The sequence below is a fragment of the Nycticebus coucang genome, chromosome 2, assembly GCF_027406575.1.
Source record: "Nycticebus coucang isolate mNycCou1 chromosome 2, mNycCou1.pri, whole genome shotgun sequence".
NCBI classification, from domain to species: Eukaryota; Metazoa; Chordata; class Mammalia; order Primates; family Lorisidae; genus Nycticebus; species Nycticebus coucang.
This window is the reverse complement of record NC_069781.1, coordinates 131,808,265-131,835,041: the sequence shown is the minus strand read 5'-3', so window position 1 is coordinate 131,835,041 and position 26,777 is coordinate 131,808,265. Positions and strand designations below refer to the sequence as shown.

The following is a 26,777-nucleotide window of genomic DNA, read 5'->3' as shown; positions in this document are numbered from 1 at the left end:
TATGTTCGTGTGCATGTACGTATCTGTATACATATGTGTACATGTACACGTGAGTATGTGTGTATAGGTGGGTACACATGTATTAGGCATTTATGTGTATGTACGTGGGTATGTACATATCTGTATGTATGTGTGTAAATGTACACGTGAGTATGTGTGTGATAGGTGGGTATATGTAGGTATTGGGCATTATGTACGGGTATGTGTGCATGTGGGTTTACTATATGCACGTGTGTATATGGGTATGTGTGTAGGTACGTATACACATGCATTATGTATATGTGTGTGTGCATGTGGGTATAGGTGGGCATTATGTATGTGTACATATATCTAAGTATATGTGTATGTATGTGTGTACATGTATATGTGTGTGTATGTATTTGCTTAAATTTCAAGACTCAGCATAGCACAGTAGGTAAGCTCTGGAACTTCCTGCTCATCATGTCTGCCCCTTCCCTACAGTCACCCTAGACAGGTCATTTTCATGCTCTGAGCCTCAGGTCCCTCCCCTGTACAGGGTGGTTGGGAAGGCTAAATGAAATAGTATCTGGAAAGTGCTTGACATCATTAGGATTAACATGACTGTCTTACTGTGAGTGTTTGTATCCTTGTTTTATGGAGGAGGAAGCTGAGGCCAGCCTCCCCCCCCAAGAGCCTATCTGAGCTCACCCATCTGTAAGGGGCGGAGCTGAGATTCAGGGCCCATTTTCAGACCTCAGAGCCTACCCTTACTCCAGCCCACCATGGCAAGTTCTCCAGGCCTGTCAGGGCAGCACGAGCAGCCCTTAAAGGCTGATTAATTCCCTTTAGCCCTGTGGCCAATCATATTTTCATATCTGGCTTTAGGATATTTCTGTTGCTTCCTCCTTCTCCTTAAATTTCCTTGTCTCTGTGCTTGGTTGTTGGAGTGGCCCAGGCACCCACCTTTTTGCTGGCCTTCCACTGCTCCTGACCTCCTTCTTGACCTCTGGAGTCCCCAGCTGTCTCACTGTGTGCCTAGAATGATGTTTCTGGGTGGGACAATCCAGCCAGAGCTGGCTGGAGTCCTCTCTCTGCAATTTCCCCAAGAGCAGCTTGTATGGAAACGTCTCTAGTCTGCCATCTTAGACCACCTCTTTAGGATACTTCTTGTTGGGTTCATTCAAAGTATTATAATTAGAAAATAAAAATCAGGCTCGGCACTTGCAGCTCAGCCACTAGGGTGCTGGCCGCATACACTGGAGCTGACGGGTTCAAACCAAGCCCGGGATTGCCAAACAACAATGACAACTACAACCTAAAAAAGCCAGACGTTGTGGTGGGCACCTGTAGTCCCAGCTAATTGGGAGGCTGAGGCAAGAGAATCACTTAACAAGAGTTTGAGGTTGCTGTGAACTGTGATGCCACAGCACTTTACTGAGGGCAACATAGTAAGACTCTGTCACAAAAAAAGAAAGAAAGAAAAATCAAATGAAATATTAAAAACTAGGAGCCTCCACAGGGTGATGGGGTCAGGAGTCAAAGCGTGTCTCCTGATGGTCTTTCTCACCTGGCTGAGATCTAAGAGAGCAGTAGGACTTCTGAGAACTTGCTTTGACCAACAGACGTCAAGCACAGTTCTTGATAATCTTAACCCACCAGAGCATTTAAAACACAATAGGTACTGAAGAATAGATGCTTATTGATTTCTAAAGGTTTTTCCTGAATACTGCATTCCCAGATAAGATGATTCGATATCATTGCCATACCTGTTTCACAACTCTATCGTTTTGAAACCATCCCCATAATATCACAGTGAAGTTAAGGGAGTGGGAGGAATTACCAAATGATTGCAAAGCTTATTCTGGAAGAATGAGTACAGAAAATAGCTAGAGAAATTCTAAAAGAGTTTAATGTAGATGTTTAAACATACTTTTAAGCTATAATAATTAAAATAATGTGGCTCTGGTGCTAGAGTAGACCAGTAAGTCAAGGGAACCATGTGGACAGGCAAACAGAAAGGCACAGCGTTAGACTGGGGATAGCATTCCAATCGGGAGAGAGACAAAGCAGTGTTGAATAAGCGTTGTGGACAATTGCCTAACCATTTGGAAAGTAGATAATTAACTTGATGGATATATAGATTTATATAAAATTAGAAACTTTCATGTGGCAAAAAAATTATAAAATTAAAATTAGAAAAAATATTTATAAAATATTTTGGATAAACTCATGTAATTCATAGATGGGCCTTAAAATTTTTTTTTTTTTTTTTTTTACTTCTTTCTAGACAAGGGGTTGGCTAACTCTTTCTGTAAAGGACTGGTAGTAAGTATATTTGGCTTTCTGGTCTTTGTGACAGCTACTCTTCCTCTGCCATTGCAGTGTAAGACAGCCATGGAAAGTATATGTCAACCTTCAGGAATGTTCTGTTCTCATGTAACTTTACAGAAACAGATGGTAGACCTGAGGACTGAGCCCACTGCCTCCAGCTCTGCCCTGACTACATTGTTGCGCTTGAATTGAGTCTTTTGCTTTTTGGTAATTAAGAAAGCTGTTTGTTTGTGTGTTATCTGAGGCATCCCATCCCATCCCCATTTTCCCACCTATGGACACACTTGTCCTATGTGCTGGTGAATGTTTAATAACCAGTGCTTTGGAGGGAAATGCTGTGTTGATACAGATGTGTCGTGTAAGTTTATTACAAATTTTATGATACAAAGGATGTATAGTTAATTTACAAGTAATACAAGATACAATTTCTTTTTGCGGGGTGGGGGGAGGGAATTCATTAAGGGTACAATAAGCCAGGTTACACTGATTGCAATTGTTAGGTAAAGTCCCTCTTGCAATGGTGTCTTGCCCCCAAAAGGTGTGGCACACACTAAGGCCCCACCCCCTCCCTCCTTCCCTCTCTCTGCTCTTCCTTTCCCCACCCCTCCCTCCTTCTTTCTCTCTCTGCTCTCCCCTTCCCCCCCACCATGACCTTAATTGTCATTAGTTGTCCTCATATCAAAATTGAGTACATAGGATTCATGCTTCTCCATTCTTGATGATGCTTTACTAACTAAGAATAATGTCTTCCACTTCCATCCGGGTTAATACGAAGAATGTAAAGTCTCCATTTTTTTTTTTTAATGGCTCAATAGAATTCCATGGTATACATATACCACAGCTTGTTAATCTGTTCCTGAGTTGGTGGGCATTTAGGGTGTTTCCACATTTTGGTGATTGTAAATTGAGCTGCGATAAACAGTCTAGTACAAGTGTCCTTATGATAAAAGGATTTTTTTCCTTCTGCGTAGATGCCCAGTAATAGGATTGCAGGATCAAATGGGAGGTCTAGCTTGAGTGCTTTGAGGTTTCTCCATACTTTCATCCAAAAAGGTTGTACTAGTTTGCAGTCCCACCAGCAGTGTAAAAGTGTTCCCTTTTCTCCACATCCACGCCAGCATCTGCAGTTTTGAGATTTTGTGATGTGGGTCATTCTCGCTGGGGTTAGATGGTATCTCAGGGTGGTTTTGATTTGCATTTCTCTAATATATAGAGATGATGAGCATTTTTTCATATGTTGGTTAGCCATTCGTCTGTCTTCTTTAGAGAAGGTTCTATTCATGTCTCTTGCCCATTGATATATGGGATTGTTGGCTTTTTTCATGTGGATTAATTTGAGTTCTCTATAGATCCTAGTTATCAAGCTTTTGTCTGATTGAAAATATGCAAATATCCTTTCCCATTGTGTAGGTTGTCTATTGGCTTTGGTTGTTATCTCCTTAGCTGTACAGAAGCTTTTCAGTTTAATGAAGTCCCATTTGTTTATTTTTGTTGTTGTTGCAATAGCCATGGCAGTCTTCTTCATGAAGTCTTTCCCCAGGCCAGTATCTTCCAGTGTTTTTTGAATGCTTTCTTTGAAGATTTTTATTGTTTCGTGCCTTAAATTTAAGTCATTTATCCATCTTGAATCAATTTTTGTGAGTGGGGAAAGGTGTGGGTCCAGTTTCAGTCTTTTACATGTGGATATCCAGTTCTCCCAACACCATTTATTGAATAGGGAGTCTTTCCCCCAAGGTATATTCTTGTTTGGTTTATCGAAGATTAGGTGGTTGTAAGATGTTAGTTTCATTTCCTGGTTTTATATTAGATTCCAAGTGTCTATGTCTTTATTTTTGTGCCAATACCATGCTGTCTTGACCACTATGGCTTTGTAGTACAGCGTAAATCTGGTATGCTGATGCCCCCAGTTTCATTTTTATTACTAAGAGCTGCCTTAGCTATACGGGATTTTTTCTGATTCCATACAAAACACAGAATCATTTTTTCCAAATCTTGAAAGTACGATGTTGGTATTTTAATAGGAATGGCATTGAATAGGTAGATTGCTTTGGGAAGTATAGACATTTTAACAATGTTGATTCTTCCCATCCATGAGCATGGTATGTTCTTCCATTTGTTAATATCCTCTGCTATTTCCTTTCTGAGGATTTCATAGTTTTCTTTATAGAGGTCCTTCACCTCCTTCATTAGGTATATTCCTAGGTATTTCATTTTCTTTGAAACTATGGTGAAGGGAGTTGTGTCCTTAATTAGCTTCTCATCTTGACAGTTATTGGCGTATACAAAGGCTACTGACTTGTCTACATTGATTTTATATCCTGAAACATTACTGTATTTTTTGATCACTTCTAGGAGTCTTGTGGTTGAGTCTTTGGGAAGATACAATTTCCTATTACAAATTCCATATGACCAGGCCGGGTGTGGTGGTTCACGCCAGTAATCCCAGCACTCTGGGAGGCCGAGGCAGGTGGATTGTCTGAGCTCAGAGGTTGGAGACCAGCCTGAGCAAGAGCAAGACCTTGTCTCTAAAAATAGCTGGGTGTGTTGTAGTGGGCACCTGTAGTCCCAGCTACTCAGGAGACTGAGGCAAGAGAATCATTTAAGCCCAAGAGTTTGAGGTTGCTGTGAACTATGACGCCACAGCAGTCTATCAAGGGCAACAAAGTGAGACTCTGTCTCAAAAAAAAAAAAAAACTAAATAAATAAATAAATTCCACATGGCCAATTGGTTCTCATTGATTTTTGCCAAACTTTTGTATTCATAACCAATCTGTGGTTGTAATTCATGAAATTCATGTAAGTCCTTTCAACTTCAATGTTGGTTAATATTTTTGTCATATAAACAACAAAGACAAATGTTGGAGCTTCATTCATTCATCAGTGGCATGAGCAACTACCCAGCTGATTTGTGTGATAGTTTTCAAATACCAGAAGAACATTTCCTCTGTTTTTTATGCTGTTCACAATGTAATGGCTATAGGGCAACACTTTTTTTTAGTTTACTCTTTGGTCTTAACATTTTCTCCATTGCTTTCTTAAGTCCAGAAAATCAATAGTAAAATAAGCCTTTATTTGCAGCATTGCCAATTTCTGTGTAGAAATAGTCCCACTGTGGCCAGTTTTGAACTGCCAACTTGATTGCATTGAAAACAAGTTGGGAGGAGAGATTCAGTAGCCACCATCATGGCATGTTGCTGCTGCTTAGATAGAATGGATGTGAGTAACCCCAAAGCATAGATAATGACAAAATACAATAAAATAATGAGGACAGGATGAGGTTTGAGTATTTGTACCTTTGTTTTTTCCCTCCTTCCTTCCTTCCTCTCCTCTCCTCTCCTTTTTTGATACAGTCTCACTCTGTTGCCCCAGGCTAGAGTGCCATGGCATCATAGCTCACAGCAACCTCTAACTCTTGGGCTCAAGCAATCCTTTTGCCTCAGCTGCCTGAGGAGCTGGGACTACAGGCACCCGCCATTATGCCCGGTAGATTTTTCTATTTTTAGTAGAGACAGAATCTTGCTCTAGCTCAGGCTGGTCTCGAACTCCTAAGCTCAGGCAATATACTCTCATTGGCCCCCCAGAGTACTGAGATTACAGGCATGAGCCGTTATGCCTGGCCGTTACTTTTATTTTCAGTAAAACCAATTGATTATTGGTTATATGATTTAATTTTTAATAAAAACTATGTTTACAAAGTTCCTGAAAATGCTCAGAAAGTTCCAGAAAATGCTAACCATGAGTTCTATTAAGTCAGTGCTAGGCAGACCCTGCATATCACTGCACACTGGAATTGAATAGACAAAGCTTTGTCTTTGTGAACTTCAAGGGGAGTGTATCCAATGTGTGACCAAGGCTCAGACCTTACAAAGTGCCCTACTCCCTCCTCCTGACTCCATGTTTATCCATGAAGAGCCAGACCCCCTAAGTAGAGCTCTTGTCCTTTCTCCAGAACTATATATTACAGTTAGGGACTCTTGTTTCATTGATTTGTTTTTTTCTACTCAGAAGACTGAAGGACTAATCGCCATTGGTTTAACGGCTTATTTAAATAAATCAACCTATTTTTCTGATTTAATCTTACTCAATAGTAGTCATCATTCAAATTTTCAATATACTAGAAAGTCAGTTTTCTAAAGAGAGAAATTAAAACAACATTTGGTATAAATAATTTGAATACATAGGCAGAAACCTTCTTTATCTTTAATATCTTAACCCGCAAGGTTAGATGATCACAAAGCATTAGAATGTGTTATAGCCTCAATATATAAAGAGTGCTTATAGATCACTAAGAAATATTTAAAGTACTTCATTCACTAGAAAAATTAGGCAAAAAGCCTCAAAAGGCAATTCATAAAAAAAAAACAGTAAAAAAACAGTTAACCTTTGTAGTAATTGAAGAAAATATAAAACACAAAAAAGGTAAATATCGTGATAGAAAGTCAACAAGCAGAAGTACCAGGGATTATAAAACAAATATCAGAATATGTATGGCATTCTGCACTTGGGCCCACAGTGTGATTTGGTGAAAAACAGCCTGGGTATCAAGGCAGAAAGGCCTGGGTCGCCATACCAGCTCCACCTGCTACTGGCTGGGAGACCTTGTGAGTAATAAATCCCTCATAAGCATGTTATGAGCACCTGATGGGAATGAACATCTCCAGCCTAACCTGTAGTGGGTTGTCATGGAAGCTCAGGTTCCTTTTATCTCCTCTATCCTCCTGCTGCTGTACGTACTTGCAGGTTTTACCACAGCCTTTAGGAATTGGTCCATTTTCCCTGTGGCCGAGTCTCAGCCCATAGTAACTGTAAGAGACCTGCCTCAACACCTTTGAGGAAGATCAAACTGGCTGTGACCTCTGGGGAACTCAGGCTCTTAGAAGCAACAGAATCCAGGGTTGGTGCACAGAGGCACACTGGGTTGCCCTCCAGTTACCTGGCCCAAATGGAAAACTCAACTCTTGAATGCAGCAGGTGCATTTCTATTCTCTTTTCTTCTTTTTTTTTTTTTTTTTTTTGGTAGAGACAGAGTCTCACTTTACTGCCCTCGGTAGAGTGCCGTGGCGTCACACGGCTCACAGCAACCTCAGCTCTTGGGCTTCCGCGATTCTCTTGCCTCAGCCTCCCGAGCAGCTGGGACTATTCTCTTTTCTTCTTAAGTGACCTTTTTTTTTTTCTAAGCAAAACAAACAAAAATTGCTAACCAAAAGCTCTGTTTTGAAACTGCTGGGAGGCAAGAATTACTTTGGCCTCTCAGTGGCTTTTGTGTCCATCCCCTGAAAGAGCTGCCCACGTGGCATGGCCATCTTTGGAGCCCAGCTCTATGCATCTGACATTGCCCACTTGCTTTTGTGGAAACTCATCTTTGATTCTTTCCTTCCCACCAGCCTGAAAGTGGAAGCTAGAGTGAGCTCAAAGAGGTCCAGTCAGTGCTTTTGCCAAAATGTGCAGAGTAAGCTGTAGGGACACAGATACATTGCAGAAACCAAACCTGACCTGAGTTCCAGTGGACTTGACTGAAGAGCAGGAGGATGATGGGAGGAGACCAGGTTACCATGGATACTGGAGTTAGACCCTGAAGTCACTGGCAGAAATTGGATTTGAGAATGGTGAGAGCATCTGGCAGGTGTCATCTGTGAGTTCCAACTGGCTACATGCTGGTCTAGATGTGAAAACTCTGTCTCTGCTTCTGCATGTATTTGGTGGCAGTAACAGTATGTGCCTCACTGGGCCTCAGGAAGGTTCAAATGTTATATGAACAAATCCTTTGTGAGGCATTTTAAAGATTCCAGAATCATGATCTGCCTATGTCTATAATGCCTATCATAGCAGAAACACCAGTAAGTATTTCTTGATATTAAGCTTCCTTGGAACCAATTACACATGCCAGTTACATACGAAATTCTGCAGCTCTGCCCTGTACTGTTATCTATGTCTCACAAAGGTGCTGTGCTCACTTGAATGGAAAACTAGAGAAAGCCCAGGGCAGTAGGCTCTTTCCAAACATTACTCATGGCGGTTCTTGCTTTGTACTTTGAACCATGTATTTTGATTACATTTTACTCCATAAATGTCATACTGGCCCCATTAAGTGCCTTCCTAGATAGGCTCAGCCCTGCAGCCCCTGGGCCTTGCCTCTTGCCTGGTGAAGGGTCTAGCCCTCACTTCCTCTGGTTCCCCCATCCCCTGTGGTGCAGGCTGGACTTCAGCATGGCTGAGTGGGTTGTGCCCACACAGGTGGAGGCGGCAGAGGCTCCTGGGGCAGGTCAACCGTTGCAGGACCTGGGAGGCTGTGGCTTTTCTCCCCACTTCCAGGTGAGGCTTGGCTTCTGGCCTCCCCAGCAACTAGCTGCCTGGAGGGGTTGGTAATACAACCCAGAAAGTTTTGCCCGTTGAGAGAGAGGGGGATTGAGTTGACCCCCTTCCCAGAGGCAGTCTTTGGCAGTTCTATCCCACAAGCCCTATTTGGAATAGCTCCCCTGGCCAAGCAACTGCCCTGTTCTGTTGAGGCCAGCTTGGAACATGCCACCTATGTTCGCTTCCCCTCTCTCTCATGCTCCTCCCTGGCTCCCACTCTTGTTGCCCTGGGGTTGCACCTTCCAGTAAAGCCTCAGCCCTTGAGCCTGGGCTAAAACACACATTCAGGTGGCAGAGTGAACAAGAGCTTTACAATTTCAATGAAATATTGCAAAGGCATCGTGTAGAACTAGTACAGTTTAGAACTGTGCCACCTTTGACAGTGCAGGACTGGAGGCTCAGCTCTTTCCCCTGGTGACTTGGCACTTAGAACACAGTTAACAAGCCATGGTTGATTGAATGAAAGAACTACATGCTAGCATGAGCCTTGTGTAAATCAGGAACTCATAATTTAAATCAACTCTTTGCAACTGTGCATACTCAGTAAAATGTTTAATAATCAGATAACAGGGAAAGAAATTAGTCTCTCCTGTGTAACTGATTTTTCCTTTTTCCTTTTTTTTTTTTTTGTAGAGACAGAGTCTCACATACCGCCCTCAGGTAGAGTGCCGTGGCATCACACAGCTCACAGCAACCTCTACTCTTGGGCTTACATGATTCTCTTGCCTCAGCCTCCCGAGCAGCTGGGACTACAGGCGCCTGCCACAACGCCCGGCTATTTTTTTGTTGCAATTTGGCCGGGGCTGGGTTTGAACCCGCCACCCTCGGCATATGGGGCCGGCGCCCTACTCACTGAGCCACAGGCGCCTTTTTTCATTATGAAAAGTTCCATGGATTCTTGATTTCCTGTCAGTGGCCCTTTCCGATATGCCTTTTTTCCCCCTAAGAGCATAACTATTCCCATTTTATTGCTTGCATTCTTGATCTGTGTTTATTGACATCTGTTTCAAGCCAATCTTTATTTCCAAGATAAGAGCTGAAATTCTGCAATCAGTGTTCGGTGGCTTAATCTATCACTTCCACTTCCTGGGAAAAGAACTCAAACAGCGGTTCTCAACCTTAATGCTGTGGCCCTTTAATACAGTTACTGTGGGTCACAACCCACAGGTTGAGAACCGCTGACTCAAGAACTTGATGTGGTCTCCAGTCACTATACATGCAGTTGTCACAAAGTTCCATTTTTAACCCCATTTGCATTAATATTGCAGCGGGTCTCTTTGCCTCCCTTCTCTTTCATGGGACTATTACAATGGTGCCTTTCCCCAAACGCTCTCTAGTTCAAGAAAAAAGAAGCATATGTTCCCCACTTATTTCCATGAGGAGTGTAACTAATGGCTACTGTGCACATTTATGAATCACAGTATTGTTTAGTTGTGTATTGTGTATACCAAATAGAATTACCTATAGAGACATTACCTGTTTGAACATGATGTGTTTCTAGAAATAAGTAAAGTCAAATGTTCAAAAAGTAAATGCATTCATGTATTCTGGGACAGATTTGGTAGCCAGGACTGCCAGAGCAAGTATTGAACTTGCTTTCAGGTTCTGTATCACCTGAGAGCAAAGGTAACAAAAAGATATTGATTGTCTCCCCTCATATTGAATTTTTGCAAATAAAATACAAAATATTGATGAAAGTGAAAATGACAAATAGATATGAGGAAAAGCTCTCCTAAAACCCCTTTCTGAGGCATCCTCGGTCAGCATTTAGGAACAGAGTACTCCTGGAAGTTCCTGCTGTCTGTACAGCTCAGGGTCCTGGCAACCAAATCTGCCCCAGAATACATTAATCCATTTACTTTTCAAACATTTGACTTTATTACTTATTTCCAGAAGCACATCATGTTCAAAAATACATCTCTACAGGTACTTCTCTCTTTTTTTTTTTTTCTTTTGAGACAAAGTCTCACTATGTCACTCTCGGTAGAGTGCCATGGGATCACAGCTCACAGCAACCTCCAGCTCTTGGGCTTAAGCAATTCTCTTGCCTCAGCCTCCCGAGTAGCTGGGACTACAGGTGCCCGCCACAACACCTGGGTGTTTTTTGGTTGCAGTTGTCATTGTTCTTTAGCAGACCTGGGCTGGGCTCGAACCCGCTAGCCAGCCTTGGTGTATGTGGCTAGCACCCTACTCACTGAGCTTTTCTATTTGTAATCTTTCCCTCTAAGATTTTACAGAATTCTAATCATGCCGCCTATATAACTTGGTATTTCTTTTAGTTCCTTGTATCACAAGAACATTTTAATGTCATTTCGTATCCTTTGTATGCAGCATTTCATAAGTTTTATAATACTTCAAGTGCAAGTGCCATAATTTATTTAAGCCTCTCTATTGTTAGATATGTAGTTTGTTTTCTTTTTTCTTTTTGTTTCCCCCCCACCCCACTATTATAAATGGACAACTTCATACAGAAAGCTTTCTTCTAAATTTACAGTTTTTCTTTGAGATCGTTCACTAGAGTAAAATTTCTGGAAGAAAGAAGAGCTGGAAATAGCAAATACACCTGCTTTTGATACATATTGCCAATTTGCTTTTTGAACTAGTTGAACCAATTTATAGTCTTGCTGGGAATGGGTGGGCACACTCATCTGCCAGTTCTACAGAGGATAGATGATAGCTTTCCTTAATTTGCACTGCAATCATTTCTAATGAGGGCAAACGCTTTTTCAAATGTTTATGTACAAGTGTGCTTTTGTTTTGAAAATTGCCCTTTCTGGGCTGTGCCTGTGGCTCAGTGAGTAGGACGCCAGCTCCATATTCTGAAGGTGGTGGGTTAGAACCTGGCCCCAGCCAAACTTCAACAAAAAATAGCCAAGAATTGTGGCAGGTGCCTATAGTCCCAGCTACTCGGGAGGCTGAGGCAAGAGAATAGCCTAAGCCCAAGAGCTGGAGATTACTGTGAGCTGTGACACTACAGCACTCTACCGAGGGCGATAAAGTAAGATTCTGTCTCAAAAATAAAAAAAAAAAGAAAGAAAATTGCCCTTTCTGTCTATCCTAAGAGATCTCAGTCTTGTTAACAGATAAGTCTGTGTTCCATACATATATCCAAAAGTAGTTTATATATTAAGTGTAAAATGTAGATGTAATATAACCCTTTATGTGTTGTAGTTCCTGTAAATATATATATTTTTTATTGTTGGGGATTCATTGAGGGTACAAGAAACCAGGTTACACTGATTGCATTTGTTAGGCAAAGTCCCTCTTGCAATCGTGTCTTGCCCCCAAAAGGTGTGGCACACACCAAGGCCCCACCCCCTCCCTCCTTCCCTCTTTCTGCTCTTCCTTTCCCCACCCCTCCCTCCTTCTTTCTCTCTCTGCTCTCCCCTTCCCCCCCACCATGTCCTTAATTGTCATTAATTGTCTTCATATCAAAATTGAGTACATAGGATTTATGCTTCTCCATTCTTGTGAAGCTTTACTAAAACTAACATGTTCCACTTCCATCCAGGTTAATACAAAGACTGTAAAGTCTCCATTTTTTTTAATTGCTGAATAGTATTCCATGGTGTATATATACCACAGCTTGTTAATCCATTCCTGAGTTGGTGGGCATTTAGGCTGTTTCCACATTTTGGCGATTGTAAATTGAGCTGCAATAAACAGCCTAGTGCAAGTGTCCTTATGATAAAAGGAATTTTTTCCTTCTGGGTAGATGCCCAGTAATGGGATTACAGGATCAAATGGGAAGTCTATCTTGAGTTCTTTGAGGTTTCTCCATACTTCCTTCCAAAAAGGTTGTATTAGTTTGCAGTCCCACCAGCAGTGTAAAAGTGTTCCCTTCCCTCCACATCCACGCCAGCATCTGCAATTTTGGGATTTTGGGATGTGGGCCATTCTCACTGGGGTTAGATGGGTGGTTTTGATTTGCATTCTCTAATAGATAGGGATGATGAACATTTTTTCGTATGTTTGTTAGCCATTTGTCTGTCTTCTTTAGAGAAGGTTCTATTCATGTCTCTTGCCTATTGATATATGGGATTGTTGGCTTTTTTCATGTGGATTAATTTGAGTTCTCTATAGATTCTAGTTATCAAGCTTTTGTCTGATTGAAAATATGCAAATATCCTTTCCCATTGTGTAGGTTGTCTATTGGCTTTGGTTGTTATCTCCTTAGCTGTACAGAAGCTTTTCAGTTTAATGAAGTCCCATTTGTTTATTTTTGTTTATTGTTGTTGTTGCAATAGCCATGGCAGTCTTCTTCATGAAGTCTTTCCCCAGGCCAATATCTTCCAGTGTATTTCGAATGCTTTCTTTGAGGATTTTTATTCTTTCATGCCTTAGCTTTAAGTCCCTTATCCATCTTGAATCAATTTTTGTTGAGTGGAGAAAGATGTGAGTCCAGTTTCAGTCTTTGACATGTGGATATCCAGTTCTCCCAGCACCATTTATTGAATAGGAAGTCTTTCCCCCAAGGTATGTTCTTGTTTGGTTTATCAAAGATTAGGTAGTTTTAAGGTGTTAGTTTCATTTCCTGGTTTTCTATTCAATTTCAAATGTTTGTGTCTCTATTTTTGTGCCAGTACCATGCTGTCTTGACCACTGTGGCTTTGTAGTACAGCCTAAAATCTGGTATGCTGATGCCCCTTGCTTTATTTTTATTACTAAGGACTGCCTTAGCTATACGGGGTTTTTTCTGGTTCCATACAAAACGCAGAATCATTTTTTCCAAATCTTGAAAGTATGATGTTGGTATTTTAATAGGAATGGCATTGAATAGGTAGATTGCTTTGGGAAGTATAGACATTTTAACAATGTTGATTCTTCCCATCCATGAGCATGGTATGTTCTTCCATTTGTTAATATCCTCTATTTCCTTTCTGAGGATTTCATAATTTTCTTTATAGAGGTCCTTTACCTCTTTTGTTAGGTATATTCCTAGGTGTTTCATTTTCTTTGAAACTATGGTGAAGGGAGATGTGTCCTTAACTAGCTTCTCATCTTGACTGTTGTTGGTGTATACAAAGGCTACTGACTTGTGGACATTGATTTTATATCCTGAGACATTACTCTATTTTTTGATGACTTCCAGGAGTCTTGTGGTTGAATCTTTGGGGTTCTCTAAGTATAAGATCATATCATCAGCAAAGAGGGAGAGTTTAACGTCCTCTGCTCCCATTTGGATGCCCTTTATTTCCTTGTCTTACCTAATTTTATTGACTAGAACTTCCAGCACTGTGTTGAATAGTAATGATGACAGAAGACAACCTTGTCTGGTTCCAGTTCTAAGAGGAAAAGCTTTCAGTTTTACTCCATTCAGTAAAATATTAGCTGTGGGTTTGTCATAGATAGCTTCAGTCAGTTTCAGAAATGTGGCACCTATGCCTATACTCTTCAGTGATCTAATAGAAAAGGATGCTGGATTTTATTGAATGCTTTTTCTGCATCTGTTGAGAATCATATGGTCTTTCATTTTGCCTCTGTTAATATGGTGGATAATGTTTATGGACTTGTGTATGTTAAAGCAGCCTTGCATCCTGGGATGAAACCTTCTTGATCATGATGTATGACTTTTTTGATGATAAGCTGTAATCTATTGGCTAGAATTTTGTTGAGAATTTTTGCATCTATGTTCATGAGTGAAATTGGTCTGAAATTTTCCTTTTTAGTTGGGTCCTTTCCTGGTTTTGGTATCAGGGTGATGTTTGCTTCGTAGAACGTGTTGGGGAAGATTCCTTCCTCTTCAATTTTTTGCAATAATTTCTGCAGTATGAAAATAAGGTTTTCCTTGAAGATTTGATGGAATTCTGATGTGAAGCCATCTGGACCAGGGCATTTTTTTGTTGGAAGCTTTTTTATTGTTTCTTTAATCTCAGTGCTTGAAATTGGTCTGTTCAGGAGTTCTATTTCTTCCTGGCTAAGTCTGGGGAGTGGGTGTGATTCCAAATATTGATCCATTTCCTTCACATTGTCAAATTTCTGGGCCTAGAGTTTCTGGTAGTATTTGCAGATGATCTCTTATATCTCTGTGGCATCATTTGTTATTTCCCCTTTTTCATTTCTGATTGAGGTTACTAGAGATTTTACTTTTCTGTTTCTAGTTAGTCTGGCCAAAGGTTTATCTATTTTATTTATTTTTTCAAAAAAAAAAACAATTCCTTGTTTCATTAATTTTCTGAATGATTCTTTTGTTTTTAATTTCATTGGTCTCTGATTTAATTTTGGATATTTCTTTTCTTCTACTGGGTTTAGGCTTAGATTATTCTTCTTTTTCCAATTCCATAAGATGGCTTGTGAGTTTGTTGATGTGCTCTCTTTCTGTTTTTCGAATAGTGCCTTTAGATGCCTTGTGCCACCTTTAGTGCCTTGTGATCTGAGTTAAAATTGTCTTCCAACCCTTAACTCAGAGTTTTAATTGAAGCCAGGTGTGTTTCCTGCAGACAGCAAATGGATGGCTTGTGTTTTTTAATCCAGTCAGCCAATCTATGTCTCTTCAGTGGGGAATTCAAGCCATTAACATTTATTGAGATAATTGATAAGTGTGGCAGTGTTCTATTCATCTTATTTTGTGAGAGTTCATGGCTTAGTTTTATCTTTTACATCAGTGTGGAAGTTAGGTTCTGTCCTTTAATTGCTGAATTATTACTTTGCTGATGATCCATTGTGATGGTCAGTGTGCCGAACAGGTTGAAGTATTTCCTGTAGAGCTGGTCTTGTTATGGGGAATTTCCTCAATGTTTGTATATCCGAAAATGATTCGATTTCTCTGTCAATTTCAAAGCTTAGCTTAGCAGGATATAGAATTCTAGGCTGGAAATTGTTCTGTTTAAGTAGATTAAAGGTAGATGACCATTGTCTTTTTGCTTGGAAAGTTTTATTAGAGAAGTCTGCAGTCATCTTGATGGATTTGCCCCTATAGGCTTTCATTCTCCTGGGGCATTCTTCTTCCCCTTCTGGGATACCTATAACTAATATGTTTGAACGCTTCATAAAGTCCCATAATTCTGTCAGTGAACGTTCTGCTTTTTCTCTCTTCTTTTCTGTCTCTTTAACTATATGAGTTATCTCAAGAGCTTTGTCCTCTACCTCTGAAATTCTTTCTTCTACCTGGTCTAGTCTGTTGTTGATACTTTCTGTTGCATCTTTAAGTTCCCTAATTGACTGTTTCAGTTCCTTCAGGTCTGCTATATCCTTTCTATATTCTTCATATCGTTCATCTCTTATTTGATTCTGTTTTTGGATTTCCTTTTGGTTACTTCATCAGCAGTTTCCTTCATTGTTTCCATTATTTCCTTCATTATTTTCATCATGCGTATTCTAAATTCCCTTTCTGTCATTCCTAACATTTCTTTATAGGTGGAATCCTCTGTAGTAGTTACCTCATGGTCCCTTGGAGGGGTTTCTCTGGACTGGTTCTTCATGTTGCCAGGAGTGTTCTGCTGATTCTTCCTCATGAGTGATTTCTTTTATCTGTTTCTTTGCCCTAATTTTCCTTTCACTTCCTCTTGCTTTTTAAATTGCCATGCCTCTGGACTAGGGTTTTGATGAGTCCTTTTGGTACAGGACCAGAAGGATAAGAAGGTTGAAGAACAAGAAGGGATAAAAGAAAGAATAAAAAAAGAAAAAGAAAGAAAGAAAAGAAAAAAGAAAAAGGAGAGGGGGTGTCAAGGGAATATTTACCAAAAAAACAAAGAGAGGCACAGAAAGAGGGAGACAGAGAAATATAGGTGTACAGTAGGGTACTTTGACCCAACCTTAAAAAACCTCCAAACCCTGGAGGTGCTGGGTTGGGTGGTTCCCTTGAGGTCGGCAGCCCTTTGCTAGCCTGTTCAGACACAGTACCCCACCTCCACCAAGTAGAGAGGAAAGACAAAAATGCTATAAATCAAACCAAAAACAGGCGAACAAAAAACTGGGGGGGAAATACTAGCAAAAATACTAAAATAAGAAATACTAGCAAAAATGAAGTTCTAATTACTAAAAAAGGCAACAAAGGGAAATTATATTTAAACTAGAAAAATGGAGAAAGAAAATAAAGAAAGAAAGAAAAATCTATAGGGAAAAGGTTAAAATTAAAAAACAAAACAACAATAACAACAACAACAATAAAAATAAAAACAAAGTAGTATATATTTCTTGCTGAATATTGTCTGGGCAACAGGTGATCTTCTGGGGTATGAAATGTTAATCACAATGCTGATATGACTGAAGGCCTCTGATGATTTCTCAAACTCCACAGGGTGGAGAGCCTAAATCTCTCCTCAGCCCTCTTAAAAGGCACTTGAAACTGCTAGACTTGGTAAGCAGAAGCTTTCCCAGGAAAATGCTTGTCACTGGGATCAGTGCTGAGTGGCTATCCACTTACCCAGTGTGCCAAAACCCATCTCACTCTGCTCCTGAGGGCTAAGACTGTAAGATGGCTCAATCTCCACCTTTAGGCTGCTCAGTCACTAGATTACTAGCTCCCGCCTGATCCTTGCTCTGAGACCCTGAGGGCAGAGCTTGCTGGGGCAGTTCTCTCACAATGACTCCCTGTGGCCCACAGCCAAACACTATTAGCTCCATCCGGCTCAGCAGCTCAGTCTGGGGCCCTAGACAATGCCCAAAGTTCTCCACACTCCTGCTCAAGCTCTCCCCAAGGCAGTTCAACTGAGTGCCAAGTCCAAAAACACCATAACAGCTCACAGGTAAGGCCTTTCCAGTTTGCAATCTCATTGCTGCTGAATTTACAGCTGCCAGCGGGATTAGACCGAATGAACACATGCAACCACTTGCCAGTTTTCCACAGTTTTTGTCCTCCTCTTGGGGTCCAAAAGTCTTTCGCTGACTCCCTGTGTCCTCAAAGGGATGATTGTAGGCAGATCCCACCAGCCAGAGATGCCTGGAGTCTTGTCTCCCCAAACTCACTGTGCCCAGTTGCAAGGAAGCTGTTACTCGGCCACCATCTTGCTCTAATTCCTCCTATAAATATTTTTTATGGCGTGTTTGGCATTTGATTTTTTTAAAATAATCTTGAATGCCTCCTCCCCCAAGTTTTGATAATTATTTCCTTTAAAAAAAATTTTCCTGTTCACTTATGATTTGATTTTCTTCATAATCTGGCTTTTTTTTTTTTTTTTAGTATAAAGCAATCTAAATTTTCTTCTAATAAATTGCTAACAAATTTCTCTAAAACAAAGAGAAAATTGAAGTGTTAAAAAAAGATGTTTCAGAGTTCTGTTTGCAACAATACAGAAGACCAAGTTTGAAATCTCTTTCCCACAGAAAAGAATTTAGCCAATGAAGTGAATGGAATAGTGATACCAGATTTTGTTTTCAGGAATTTGCTAAGTCTGTGGAGCCCACCTAGGGAAAAGAGTATCATAGCAGACCTCATAACACTAGGATCTCAGAGGCACCAAAGAATAGAAAAAGACTCAGAAAATCTGTGCAACTGAAATACCTAAAACACGTGCTCAAAAATAAGTCCAACAACATCAGTAGTTTCAGTCAAGGCAAATAAACTCATTAGTCCTCTTAAAAGAAAGAGATTGTCATCCTGGATATTTTTTTCCAGATGTATTTGCTGTAGTGCCAGGCATCTTTCTTTCTTCTTTTCTTTTCTTTACCCTTTCCCTTTCTCTTTCCCTTTTCCTTCCCGTTTTACAAAGATGTTGCCCAAGCCGTTCTCAAACTTCTGGCTTTAAGCAATCCTCCTGCCTCAACCTCCTGAAGCACTGAGATTACAGGTATGAGCCACTGGACTTGCACAGCCATATTTCTTTTACCCTCCATATCCATTCTCTATTCTTTTGCACCCCGTAGCCTCCCTTGCCTATGTTATGGTTGAGTTCAACCAAGAGGAAGCTCCATATGACAGGGGAAAGAAGGAGAGATGATTATCTATGAGTTATTTTTCCCTCTATTCCAGTGATTTTTCAACTAGTGTGCCATGGCACGTTGGTGTACCATGAACATTTTTAAAGATCATTCATTAAATTATTTTTGAAAGACATTCAAAGCATACTGAGCATATTCTTTTTTTACTGTTATTTTTGATCAATGTAATTTAAATGTGCTGCAGAAGTTTAACTGTATCATGAGATTAAAAAAAACATTGAAGCGTGCTGCTGTAGTCCTTGAGCAGTCACCATCCTTTCAGGGCATATTTCACCTTTACCTGTGGAACACTAGCCCCAGGGATTATACCTTCCTCTGTGACTTTGTTACCCTCTGCTCACACCTTTGTAGATAGTCTGTTTATTAAAGACTCCTTGGGGGTTAGTGTAATTACATAACCCTAATGTAATTATGCTATCTGCTTCCTGCTGGAACTGACTTTTATAACTGTACACAAGAAAGATAACTAAAATTAAAAAACAGAAAAATTAAAAATAAAGTAGATTAGAAAAGGTGCACTAGGTAAATTACAAAAAGTAAACTGGTACACCAGTATTTACATCAGACAAACAGAAATGTTATGGCAAAAAGAATAATTAGCGCTTTGTATATAGCTCTATGTATGTACACATATCAACATGTAGAGAAGTCATCTGTATCAATGGATTTGGTTCAATTCTGGAAGTTCCACTTCTAATATTTTATGCAGTTTATAACATAGCCTTTAAATATATACAGCAAAAGCTTGTTAAAACTATAAAGATAGGCTCGGCACCTGTAGCTCTGCGGCTAGGGTGCCAGCCACATACACCATGGCTGGAGGGTTTGAGTCCAGTCCAGGCCCACCAAACAACAGTGACAACAACAACAACAAAATAGCCGGGCGTTGTGGTGAGCATCTGTAGTCCCAGCTACTTGGGAGGCTGAGACAAGAGAATTGCTTAACCCGAAAGTTGGAGGTTGCTGTGAGCTGTGACTTCATGGCACTCAACCAAGGGTGACATAGTAAGACTCTGTCTCTAAAAAAAAAAAAAACAAAAAAACAAACTACAAAGATAAAAAGGTAAACTCATACATCAGGAGGAAATTTAGCATACCTCAAATACATTGGATAAAACAGTAGAGGTCTGTAAGGATATAAAATGCAACTATCAAAACAATTTAGGTGAAATGGACATGTTGAAACACCATGCCCAACAACAGAAGAAGATACTGGCTTTTCAAGCGTAAATGGAAGATTTATGAAAATTGGACACATAGCTCGGCGCCTGTGGCTCAAGCAGCTAAGTCACCAGCCACATACACCTGAGCTGGCGGGTTCAAATCCAGCGTGGGCCCACAAAACAACAATGATGGCTGCAACCAAAAAATAGTCGGGTGTTGTGGCAGGCACCTATAGTCCCACCTACTTGGGAGGCTGAGGCAGGAGAATCGCTTGAGCCCAGAAGTTGGAGGTTGCTGTGAGCTCTAATGCCACAGCATTCTACCCAGGATGACAGCTTGAGACTTTGTCTCAAAAAAAAAAAGAAAAGAAAAGAAAGGAAAATTAGACACATAGTGGGTCATTTGGCAAGCTTCAGTGTATTTCCAAGAATTAGTAGTATATAAACCCTGTTCTAACATTTAAGTTAGAAATCAAAACAAAAAAGATAATTAGAATATTCCCATACGTTTGAAAATTACAAAACACTTTGAACAACTCATGTATCAAAGAAAAATACATAATTTATATTACAAAATATTTACTACTGAATGATGTTGAAAATACTCAATATCCAAATAAGGACAATGCTGCATTAGAGTAAGGATGAGAGAGAAATTTGCTTATGCTAGAAAAGAGAAAAGGCTGGAAATTGATGTGCTAAGCATCCTTAGGATGATAGGAAAAGGGAAAAGACTAACAACATAAACTCAAAGAATGCAGAACGAAGGAATTTTTTTTTTTTTTTTTTGGTTTTTGGCCGGGGCTAGGTTTGAACCTGCCACCTCCAGCATATGGGACCGGCGCCCTACTCCTTGAGCCACAGGCGCCGCCCAGAACGAAGGAATTTTTAAAATAAATCAATAAAGCCATAAGTTAGTTATTTGAAGAAACTAATAAAATTGATCATTGGTCCTTCTAAGAAGACTAGTGAAGGAAAAAACTGAGAATATATAATTTCAGGAATGAAAAGAACAGTATTATGGATCCTAGTAACCATTAGTATGAGTTTATTATAAACAACTTTTGACAAAAGAAAATTTCAAGTGAAATGAACAAATTCCAAGAAAAAATACAACTCAACAAAATTGACATAAGTTGAAGTAAAAATTTTAAATGTCCTATTAAGGAAATTGATTCTATACTTTAAAAGAAAACTCAAGACCAGACAGATTTGCTGGCAAATTCTGCTAAACATTTAAATGGAAGAAATAATGTCCATGTTCCATTAACTCTTCTAGACAGTAGGAAAGGAGGCAAACTGTCCCCTATTGATTTGAGTTTAATTAAGCCAATATATCCTTGGTATTGGATCCCAACAGCCCATGTAAGAATGGAGAATTTTCGGCCCATCTCACTGAAGAACATAGATACAGAAATTTTTCAGTCAAATATCAACACACCAAATCCAATAGTATTAGAGAAGGTGACATGCTCTGCTCCTCTTTTCCAGCCTTACTTTGAATTAATCAAACATTCTTCAGTATTCCATTTTATATTCTTTATGCTTTTTAGCTGTACTTTGGTTGCTCTAGGGATTACAATGTACATCTTTATTACAGTTTACTTAGAATTAATATTGATCAACTTCGTACTTCACAAATGTAGGCACCTACTGACAGCGTAGCTCCATGCCCGCTACTCCCTCTTTTGTGCCTTAGTGGTGTTATTTTAATTCTGTATCCATTACAAACTCCATTTTAACAGTGATATTATTTTTTACTTTAAGCAGTCTTTTGTCTCTTAAAGAAATTAACAACAACAACGACAACAAAAAGCTGCTTTCGTTTCCCTATGTATTTGCCATTTCTGGTGCTCTTTATTCTTTCCTGTAGATTTAAATTTTCATCTGATACCATGCTGGTCTGCTGGCAGTGAATTTGCTCAGCTTTGATTTATTTGAAAAATGTCTTAATTTTATCCCATTTCTGAATGGTATTTTCACTGGATATAGAATTCTAGGTTAGGAGTTTTTTGGGTTTTTTTATTTTAAAACTTTAAAGATATTACTATTCTTCTGACCCTTGTTTCTGATGGAAGAAACATCTACTTTTTCCAGGTAAATGTTATTTATTTCTGAGCCAACTGATATACTATGTATGACATTTTCTTCCTCATATTGTTGTAAATTAGCAAGTTTGCTATATATGAGACAAATAAACAAAAAAGTGTATTTCCATATTTCCAGAACACACACAGAACTTCTGATCAGCTTTTGAGTACCACACTGTTAAATATGAAAAGATACCCAAGGATCACCCGACATTTGAAGAAATTACCCAACATTATGGTAGAAACAGACTCTAACAAAGTATATACTTGCAGGCAAAACAAGCAATCAGGCAGCAAAAGAAACCGTCTAAAAAGCTGTAATTGGTATCCTCTGGGAAGAAAATAAAAAATATTTCACCTGTGAGATGGGGACAAGATGTTGCATTTTAAAAATTGTGGTATATGTATACCATGGAATACTATGCAGCCTTAAAAAAAGATGGAGACTTTACCTCTTTATGTTTACATGGGGGGGACCTGGAACATATTTCCCTGAGTAAAGTATCTCAAGAATGGAGGAAAAAGTATCCAATGTACTCAGTACTTCTAGGAAACCTACTTATATTTACTCACACTTTCTTATGAAAGATAGAACACAACTATAGCCCAGGATGAAGGAGAGAAATGGAGTGGGAAGGGAGGGGAGGGGGGAGGTTTGACAGAGGGAGGGTAAACGGGGGGTTGGGGGGCACACCTGTGGAGCATATTGCAAGGGTAGAAGTCAAATCTGTCGAGTGTAGAACATAAATGTCTTAACACAATAATCAAGTAAATGAGGCAATGTTGATTGGTTTGATGTAAGCACATCGGATTGTATAAAAAAATCAACACATTGTACCCCACGTATGCATAAATGTATTCATGATCTATGTGTATAGGACGTAATCAAGAAAATTAATTCAAATTAAAAAAAATAAAAACACACATTAAGACAATCAAGATAAATCCCTGCAAAATTAAAAATATGAGACAGAAATGGAAAATGCAATAGATAAATTAGAAGAAATCCCATAAAATGAAATTGGAGTGGCTGGAAGACACTAAATATTGACCCAATACAAAGTTGTGTTAGGAGAATATTGGTCAGGCACAGGGGGAACATGAGTGCGTACAGGGCTGTGGAGGAAAACTGAATCCTCACTTTCCTAGAAGAGGAGTCAGTAATGTCTAAGAGCCAGAAGCTAGCAGTATCTCAGTAGTTTTAACATGTCTAGCAAGGAAGGGGTAAATGCCAGAATAATCATCTCCAAGTGTAAAAAGAGGCTGGTGTAGAGCAAAGGCAGGGTCTCCAAGAGGTAGAGAGGAATACTGTCTTTGTTACAGACCTTACAGTCTTATCTTTTCAAACTATTATTACTTTGAAAAAACTGCAAAGTCTTAAAAGATGACACTCCAGCATTCCCTGTCTAACCTTATAGATACCATTAAGAAAAGCTCAAAGGGGTAGGGCGCCGGCCCCATATGCCGGAGGTGGTGGGTTCAAATCCAGCCCCAGCCAAAAAAAAGAAAAAAAAAACAAAAAAGAAAAGTGCTATGTTGTACATTGTTGCATGTGTCCCCGTGCAGAGTTCTTTACTGAATATATATTTGTTTCTATGTTTCACTCAAATTAAAATCGTAGTTTGGACACTGTTAGATCTTTCTCCTGGCATTTAAGATAGCATCTGTCCAGGTTTTGACGGCTAGAAGAGCACAGAGAAGACTCATTTGCCCTTTCTTACAGCTGAGGCTCTGGGGGGTGTGACCTGTATTTATGTGTACAGGTGGCCATGCCTGTGCATGTGTGTACACAAATGTGTGCGTGCATAGGGAACACACACACACATGCCCTCTATTTTTCCTCCTTTCTAAGCTATTTCCCAAATTCCTTTTAGCTTCCTCCCTCTTACTTACTGTAATGTGGACTTAAAGTGTATTTTTAATTGTATATTAAATCTATTAAGATTGACATTTCTTTGTGTGTATATGTATAATATACACAGTATTTATAATGTAGATACACATACAACATTTTTAATAATAGCTTTATCAAGTTATAATTCACATACTGTAAAATTCGCCCTTTAAAAGTGTTCATGTATATTTTTATAAATAAGTGGAGGCCAGTCTTTTTTATTCCTTCCCTCTAAACTTCTATGTGAACTTTGTAACTTGAACGGAGCCCTCAGATGACAGGTTTTGCTGGACTGTAGAAGAAAAAAATTCCACCAGAGTGTTAGATCGAAACATTTTTACTTGATTTTCTAGGCTTCTCTTTCTTTTCTGTGTTTCAACTAAAGAATTCCTTTTTTTTTTTTTTTTCAAAGGTTTTTTTTTTTTTGGTTTTTGTCTGGGGCTGGGTTTGAACCCACCACCTCTGGCATATGGGACCGGCGCCCTACTCCTTGAGCCACAGGCACCGCCTAAAGAATTTCTTCTTACATATTTTAAGTATGGGACTGAGAGGGATGGAGCGAGAATTAATAAACTCTTTATTGTTAATAACTTCTGTCATGGCCAAGAAAGCCCAGCAATTCAAATGTATTATCTCAGAGTCTTTAATCTAACAGAACTTTCCCTTCACCCCTATCTGCTTTGTCTCCTATTATAAGTTCCTCTCTCAAGGATTTTTAAAGCTTAATTCAAAATGCCAGGCAGAGAAAAGCTTTATTACTGCTGCTTGTATTTTCCTAACAACAAATGCAACCCTTAATTCTGGTTCTTTCTTTGCATAATAGGAATAATCCTGTTTGTTTATTATGAGTTTAATTCATTGAGGGGAAATGCTACATTGAAGATGGTGAATGATGATCGAGCCGTTTACTGGCAGCCTCAGATGGCATTAGCCGTGGATTACCCTCCTCTTCTCACTATGACAATCGCCTGGCCTTTGTTATTGACATCTGGAGGCAGCTTCCTGGCAGGGCTGGCCCCAAATGTTTAAGCAGGTGGATTTATGATTCTTCTACAGGTTCAAGAAGCTAGTGGTAAAAAAGCCAAAGAATTTGGATTTAGGCATATTTTAGATACCCGCTCCTGGAAACCAAGGGATTCATGGTACTAGCCGGCTTTTTATAGCAGTAAACTTCAACAGGCTTGCTGAGTACCATGAAGAAATAATGCCTTCTTGTTAAATGCTTTGTCCAAAGCAGGCCAACATTGTACAATCCTCCTGCCTCTAGATGGCAGTTCTAGAGCATGGATTCTGGTCTGGCCACAACGTCTGCCTTCCCTTCCTCTCTTCTTCCTTGGTTCTTCCATGTGCCTCATCTTCCCAGTGACATTGCGGTCTCTGGGGAGTACCCAGGGTGGGGGGCTGGCTCTAGCAAGCCTGTCCTGGTGTGCATGCTGGTGCTGGGAGTGCTAGGTCATGCTGGCATGGAGAGGGGAGCAGGGTCCCCCCTGAAGACTAGAACCTCAGAGCAGCTGACCCCTGTGTGTCTCTGCCTGAGTCTGCCATGCTAGGTCACTGGTATCTGACCCTTCTGCCTCAGTGAAACTGAAGCTAGGGTTTGGGAAAGGGACTATACACAGGGTATAATTGTTTCAAGGGAACTGATTCACCCAGATGGCCTATGGTCATTTACCTGGCTTTTTTCTGATCAAGCCTAATGGGATACCAAATACAAGTGGGGTCATTTGGCATTATGTGTTCAGAGCCTTAATCATGTCTTACTCTCTAACCCCTCTAGTGCACTAGTGGTTCCTCTTTGGGGACTGTTGGGAGAAAGTAGTCCAGACTGTACCAAATGATATTTCTGGCAGATTTAGAGTTGCTTTTTTTCTTTTTGAGACAGAGTTTTGCTTTGTCGCCCTCAGTAGAGTGCCGTGGCATCATAGCTCTCAGCAACCTCCAGCTCTTGGGCTTAGGTGATTTTCTTGCCTCAGCCTCCCGAGTAGCTGGGACTACAGGTGCCCACCGCAGTGCCTGGCTACTTTTTGTTGCAGTTTGGTCGGGGCCGGGTTCAAACCTGCCACCCTCGGTATATGGGGCTGGTGCCCTACTCACTGAGCCACAGGTGCCTGATTTATGTATTTTTATTTTTTAGACAGAGCCTCAAGCTGTTGCCCTCGGTAGAGTGCTGTGACATCACCGCTCACAGCAACCTCAACCTCCTCGGCTCAAGCGATTCTCCTGCCTCCCCCTCCCAAGTAGCTGGGACTATAGGTGTCCGCCACACACCCGGCTGTTTTATGGTTGCAGCAGTCATTGTTGTTTGGTGGGCCCGAGCTGGATTTGAACCCACCAGCTTAGGTGTATGTGGCTGGCGCCTTACCTGCTTGAGCCACAGGTGCTGAGCCAGACTTACATATTTTTAAAAAGGGAATTGGAATAAATGTTTTGTCAAAACTGTCATAAATGATCAGTTACATAAATGGTTACATTGAAAGGGTAAAATATTTTGCTGTCAAAAATACTATGTGTTAAGATAATAATTCATTCAGCACCTATAATGTGCCTGAAACTTACTGCACCCTAAAGCTGATGTACCAAGTAAGAAAAACACATTCCCTGCCCATATAATGCCTCTAATCTGATGAGGGGAGAGAAAACAATGAACAAGTAAATAAATAAGATAACTTCTGAATATGATTAACATGATATAACATTAAGTGCAAAGAAAAGAGAGGAAATGATGGATGGATCCCCATAGAAATTTGCCAAAGGGATGATTTTTATTTTCTTTTTTCATATGTTTCAGCATTTAATAGTGTTTCTTCTTTTATAACTAGAGAAAAAAATAACTTCAGAAAAAGAATCATGCTTTAGATTTATGCCATAGATTTGGAATACTTATTTTTCTGTCTTCTGAAGGCAGACAAACCTAAGTGGCTCTTTTGGTAGAGGAAGTGAAAAGAGCATTTACATATCAGAGAAAGGAGATAAATGTATCCAAAATTTCCATTGTCTAAAGCTTGCAAATTGCACCTATTAGGACTGGCAAGGTCTCCCTGCCTGTTCTTTTCTGGAGCTCCTGCAGTTGTCCACTCAGTGCCCGCCTCTTGCAGGCTGTCATGA

General features: G+C 40.0%; 1 protein-coding gene across 3 annotated transcripts in view; it reads left to right on the top strand.

Annotated features, from left to right (window-relative positions):
• PCSK6 (proprotein convertase subtilisin/kexin type 6) overlaps positions 1–26,777 on the top strand; it is a 208,581-nt gene that overhangs the window by 150,093 nt on the left and 31,711 nt on the right. The gene's annotated exons all lie outside the window — the stretch shown is intronic.